At 44.1% G+C, this 6,436-nt stretch overlaps 1 long non-coding RNA gene across 2 annotated transcripts in view; it reads right to left on the reverse strand.

The window, feature by feature from the left end:
- The window catches only part of LOC308584231, a 90,147-nt gene extending 84,183 nt beyond the window's left edge, over positions 1 to 5,964 (reverse strand). For both annotated transcript variants that reach the window (XR_014006676.1, XR_014006677.1), the window contains exon 1: positions 5,624 to 5,964. This is a non-coding gene — a long non-coding RNA (uncharacterized lncRNA). The remainder of the gene's footprint in view (positions 1 to 5,623) is intronic.
- Between the last annotated feature and the right edge of the window lie 472 nt (positions 5,965 to 6,436).

The raw sequence follows: 6,436 nt of genomic DNA on the forward strand, positions 1-6,436 counted from the left end.
AATGAGGATCACAGAACTTCATTTTCTAAACACCATCTTAGGAGCCAAATTGCAAATCAAAGTGGATAGAGCGACTCAGAAGCAAATCAGCGTTGTTTTCCTAAGCACAGATACAGATGAAAGGAAAATCTTGAGGCACGTACAAACCCCTAGTTTTTAACAACTATTTGCATATAAACTAAATATGAAGATAAAGAGATTGCTACAGAGCATGAGACACACACAAACACCAACTTGTTTCGTGTGATCCCTATTTTTACACAATTCCGGGCATTTAGTGGGAATCGGTCAAAGGCATTTTCTGCAGAGTTACCCTTCCTATTTGTCACAGCCTCACAAGCATACAACTTTATCTCCTTTGACAATATGAAATCAGTCACTGTCTCCTTTGTTTGACATAATTAACATGCCGGCAATCCCTGCGGTGACCTCCACAATTTAGAGATGACAGCTCAGGAGTGCAGCTCTGAGCTGCGGCATCATGTGCGCTTTGTGTTAAAGTAAATGGCTCCAAACAGGAGACTTCATGCCATCAACGAGTGCCTGCTCTCCCTCCACCCACTGCCCCCGCCCACCAACTTCCCTGCCAAAGGATTATATTCGGTCGCACAGCATCTGAGAAAATAAATTCCAAATATATGATACCGGTGGAGACCATGTGCCTAGATTATGCTCATATAAAGCAGACAGGAAGGCACCCGAGGCAACTGGCACGGAGAACGTATAAAAGGAAGACGAAACTGGCTTCCCGCCCGAGTTCAAGCCACCCCAGCTAGATAATGTTAAATTGGAAATAGGAATAATTATGTACTTAGGGCTTGATTATGTTCCTCGTTTCTTTGGGGACAATGTATTAGCATGTTAATTTGGGAGGTAAGGGGGGGGGGAATAGAGATCTTATCTCTTCGGCACATGCCACACGCTGAACTCCTGATGACAAACCATTTCCATGCCATGCAGGAGATGCTGATGATCCGAGGCACTCAGCCGAAAGCCCACAGAGAGAGGTTTTTTATTATCCTCTGTGTATATTTATTTCTCCCCATATTGATTTCAATCGCACAATTACCCGCATAGTCAGAGACCCAGAGAAGGGGCTCCAATGTGGGCCAGGACATCCTACGCCAAGTGTGCTTTTCCAATGGCTGCAATGGAGAGACAGCTCTATACTTGCACCCCTTGGCAGCTATGAAGCTCCTGTTGCATTGGAAGGCTCCCTTTCCCTTAAGGAAGAACATCTGTGAACGTCAGCCCACTTTGCAATATTTGCATTACGTGGTCTATTGTGGGCTGCATTTATGCACTACTCCTCCCTCTATATATACAGCCCTTGTATGGGGATTGTGTGGGATGTGATCCATGAGAGGCAGTCAAGTACAACATTCATTGTAATGTCAGAGAAGACATGTGAGGGAATGTTTGGTCCAGCCAGTCGAAACTTCCTATTCCTCCTGGCTGGAGCATCCTTCCTTTGGCATGTGATAGAAGGTGGGCATGACCTAACCTGTCCAGGTAACAAAAGGATGAGTCACGCAGCACTCTCCCTCTTTTTGGCTTCCTTCTTCGTTTAGCTAGGACTGCTCTGCTAGCTCTCAGCTAGCAGAAGCACTGGGATTATTCCCCCTGTGGGGTAAATCCACATGTACATATTTGTAACTAAGTCTGCCTTCAGGAATCCAACTGTGAACTGATGTGAGTAAACTTCTTTTATTGACTTTGAAGAAGTTTGTGGTGTCTTTATTCTTCTAAGAGAGATTCAAGGGAACCTACCAGGAACATACAATTCAATCTGAGACAGACTGAATTGTATAATAGTGAGAGGCTCACACGAGCCTGCAGCCAGCTATCTGCTGTGCATGTAAAAAGGGAAATGTAACTCTGCTAAGTAAGGGAACTTGCTAACGCAAGTTGGGAAGGATATTAACAAACAATATATCCTGTCCTGTCACCCTGAACATTCCCACAGATTTTGAATTCTCCCCAGACAAGGGAGAATGGTCTTCTTCCCTGTACTGCAACAGACACCAGCAGCAACAGAAAAGCTGTCCACTTTTCACTCACTCAGGTACACTATTCACTTATATGGGTGGTGCTGCCCCATGAGGAAGTGGAGCCACTCAGAGAGGGCTCAGTCGAGGGCTTCTTACCAAGGGACACCCAAAACATGGAGCCACCACTGGAATAAAGGAGAGAGGACATCCATCTTCAAACACGGCTGTTACATAGACGTAAGTGTGGGGATTCTATGGCCCTCCAGATGCTGCTGAACTACAGTTCCCATAACCCCTAACCATTGTCATGCTTGCTAGGGCTGATGGGAGTTGTAGTTCAGCTACATCTGGAGAGCCAAAGGTTTTCCACACCAGTCACAGAAGATAGGGCATTTTGCTCCAAGGGGCAGCACTAGAACCAATTGGGAGGAAATTTCAAGGCAGATCTTTGTACCTAGACGTTAGGAGAACCTTCCTAACAGCAAGATGCAATCAACAGATCTCTAGGATGTGGGGTTCTGTCCTCCGCTGGGGGTATTTAAGCCAAGGGTTCGAAAGCTATATGTTGGGGATGTTGTAGTTGCACCCTGCCCCGCAGATCCTGCATTGAGCAAATTTCAGGCTAGGCACCCTATGAAATCTCTTCCCACTCTAAAGTTCTGTGGTTCTGATAACAAGAAGAAAAACCCGGAAGCATGTGGAGCAAAAGCACAAGTTCCCCACACTTCCCCTTCTTTGCGATGCTTAAAGCAGCTTATTACAAAATGCGTCTTTAAATGTTCCCCATTTGAATGCCCAATTAGTTTCTTGCACAAAAAGTAAAATGTCCCTGTTTCATTTGACACAAACCCCTAAAGGGGCATTGCATTGTCACTTTCACCTTGAACTTTACCGGTGTTGTAAGCCAACGACCCAGCCAACTACCTATTATGGAGGTATGTTTCCATTCTCTCCCCTGGATATCAGATGATTTATGTCATCTTTGCTCATCACTTTACATCACTTATTATACTGTTTAGGTTACTTTGATGTCAATGGCTTAGTCTCATACCAGACATCCCTCAACAAAAGCACATATACAGGTGTCTCCTCGGAAAAGGAGGGGTATAATAGCTGGTCTCTCATACCACGGTCATTTTATTTATTTTGTTCAAAGCCATTCATGACTGTAATCACTGCCTTTGGGCTTTCCTCTTTTGCTTCTCCTAAACCCTTTCCACAATAAGCATCTTTTCTGCTCCAAAGATGCCTTTTGCTTTTGTTCCTCCATGTAGACTTGTGCTTTGCTTGGCTGAAATTGTCTGTGTGAATCATCTGCCATATAATTTCCTTCTAATTCATGATTTGTTTTGCTCTTTGATGATTCCTAAAAAGATTACCTGTAAACTCTAAAAACTTTTCGTTGTTGCTGTTACTGCATTCATGGGATTAACATTAGTGGCTGAAAAAACAAGCTCTCCTGGCACCTTAAAGACTAACATATTTATTATGGCACAAGTTTTTTCCAGATGTCATTAAAGCTAAACTCTGCCAACAGTTTCTCATTGATTGTTTTCATATTGAGAAAAATGGTATGAGCTTAAACAAAAAGGATCAGATCCTGACACCTGGCAAGCATAGTCGGGCTTTACGGCCACCTTTATTTGAATTATATGGGTCCAACATTAACCCCCCCCCCCAGTATAACTCCCTGGCAATTTCCATAAGGAAAACACAAGTCAACACTTTCATCAAAGATGGGCTCATTTTTACACCATGAAAAATGTGATCCAGTGGTACCTCGGGTTACATAAGCTTCAGGTTACAGAGGCTTCAGGTTACAGACTCCGCTAACCCAGAAATAGTACCTCGGGTTAAGATCTTTGCTTCAGGATGAGAACAGAAATCGTGCTCCGGTGGCGCGGCAGCAGCGGGAGGCCCCATTAGCTAAAGTGGTGCTTCAGGGTAAGAACAATTTCAGGTTAAGAATGGACTTCCAGAACAAATTAAGTACTTAACCCGAGGTACCACTGTACTTTTACGACCCACCTATGGGGCAACTCCAAAATGTAGAGCTGAATTTGTTTCTAATTCAGGAATCAGGATCTTTATCTCTAGAGCTGGCCCTACCAAATTTATTGCAGTCTTGTATACAGCCACTAGGCTTTCAGATGATCAACATGTTTCCTGTTTCTGATGCCTGCCTAGGAATAATAGGGGTCCTGAACATCACTTGGAAGGGCACCACGGCCAGTGAGATGACATCCTTCAAAATTCACACTTCTCCAGATTTTGAGATGCAGTTCCTCGGCTAAATAATGTGTGCAGAAATGCAACTCTTAAATCATGCACATAAATGAGTGTGCTAAAGAATATTATGCTTATTAGTAAGCAAAAGTAAACCTGGCTTTGCTGGAAATTCTGTTAGTGAATTAAACCTGGATCTGGTAGATCATGGGTTGAATGCTATGGAAAAGGTTGCTCTGGAGGGAAAGCTTGAACAATAATTGGAGACTATGCTAAAGTGAGGAATGGAACTGATCAGATGGGATAGGTCTGGAGCAATTTGGAGTCAAATAGAGGACGTTAGTTCCATGACAGAGATTTTAATCCATCAAAAATTGCTTGCAGGTTTATCAGCTGTTCTTACAGTAGTGGTTTGTATTCCCCACATGCCAATCAAACGAGGAGAGTCACGTTATATTCTGTTACATGCACCAAACATTTAGAAAATAAATAAATACTAAGATGATTAGGACAATCAAAGCAATTACTAACCAGTGACCTAATATCACCCTGCTTGCTCAGCAAAATTAGAAGGAGAAGACCTTTCCTCTGCTCTACCTAGGGTGGAGAAACATTTGAGTGGGACAAAAGAGGGCAGATCTCCTCAGTAGTTGCACCTAGATCAGGAGCAGCGAACCCCAGGCCCAGGAACCAGGGCCCTCCAGGTAAAAATGTTCCCTACCTCAACTTAAGTTGTGGAACACCTTGCCCCTAACCTCACAATTTTTCTTCAATTGTTAGCTATTGTTTTATTCCAGCAGGCTTTTGTTGCCTATGGCAAATGATGTTTCGATGCTTTAATTCAGGGGTCAGCAAACTTTTTCAGCAGGGGGCCGGTCCACTGTCCCTCAGACCTTGGGGGGGGCCGGACTATATTTTGAAAAAAAATATATGAATGAATTCCTATGCCCCACAAATAACCCAGAGATGCATTTTAAATAAAAGGACATATTCTACTCATGTAAAAACACGCTGATTCCCGGACCACCCGTGGGCCGGATTTAGTAGGCTATTGGGCCGGATCCGGCCCCTGGGCCTTAGTTTGCCTACCCATGCTTTAATTGCTGCTCTTTGGTTGCATTCTTTCATATTGTTGCTTTTCATGAAAATGTAATTGTAAATGTTGCGGGGTGGAGTTTCCCCCACCCCACCCCCGAAGGGCGAGGACATAAGCATTTGAACGAATAAATAAAAATCTCAGGAGTGCCAAATGTGAGTAAATGGAATACATGCGCAGCCACTGTCATGTTCCTCATACAACCGCACCTTTTTTATCCTCTCGGAAAAGATGACTCAAACGTATGACATTCCTTAAAAGCCTGTGAGCTTTGATACTTCCCAGAGAAGAGGGCTGGAGCGTATTTTACCTCATGACACTGCCGATGATCTCATTAAAGCACAAAGTAATCACTTGGAGACATCTGCACTCCTGGGCTCCGGCCTGCGTTTCGCTGTTACTTAATGAGCAGTCAAGTGGCTGATTCTTTTAACAGAGGGCACCGATTAGGCTGCCGTATCGCCTCGAGCTCCTTTCCTTATTCTGGGCTTTTCATTTGAGCCAATTTCTCAGCCCTCGCAACATGCAGAGAGGCAATCTCATACCAAAAGAGGCATTCGGCTCTAAATCTTTCCAGCTGCTTTCAGGGCCCATATAGTATATGAGGTGAGATATTGTGAAATTTCACCACACAGTAAAGAGCAGCCAAAGGGCATATTCTAACCTCTCTCTTCCCCACCCTCTTCCTCTCCCTTACCTACTGCCTCCTATTTGATGAAAGACTTGGTACCCTTTCATCTTCCATATGCCCTGTTGCCCAAACAGAATATCGTGGGGAAGGGGCTTCCAAGCTGGGGTCCACAAGCTTCACTCAAGGTGGTCCACGGTGTCTCTGTGAAGAATGGCTGTGAAAGGCCACTCTTAAATACTCATATCGATTTAAGTTGCAATTCTATTGCTTCTGTTATTGCTTATATGTTTATTTATTACACACCTTGCAACACGGCGTGGCACAAATCTGAGATGCCACGTCCTGGATCTGCACTCCCATGTGAGTCATGTGAATCATGTAAGATTGCGCCCCGCCCCCAAAAAAGCACTTTCCCCAAGCATAGCACCCCAAAGCTTGTATTCTGGGGCACCACACAAGCACCCCCAAAAGTGCTTGGTGTTATGTACTGAA

Source organism: Podarcis bocagei (genome assembly GCF_964188305.1).
Source record: "Podarcis bocagei genome assembly, chromosome: 3".
Taxonomy (NCBI): domain Eukaryota; kingdom Metazoa; phylum Chordata; class Lepidosauria; order Squamata; family Lacertidae; genus Podarcis; species Podarcis bocagei.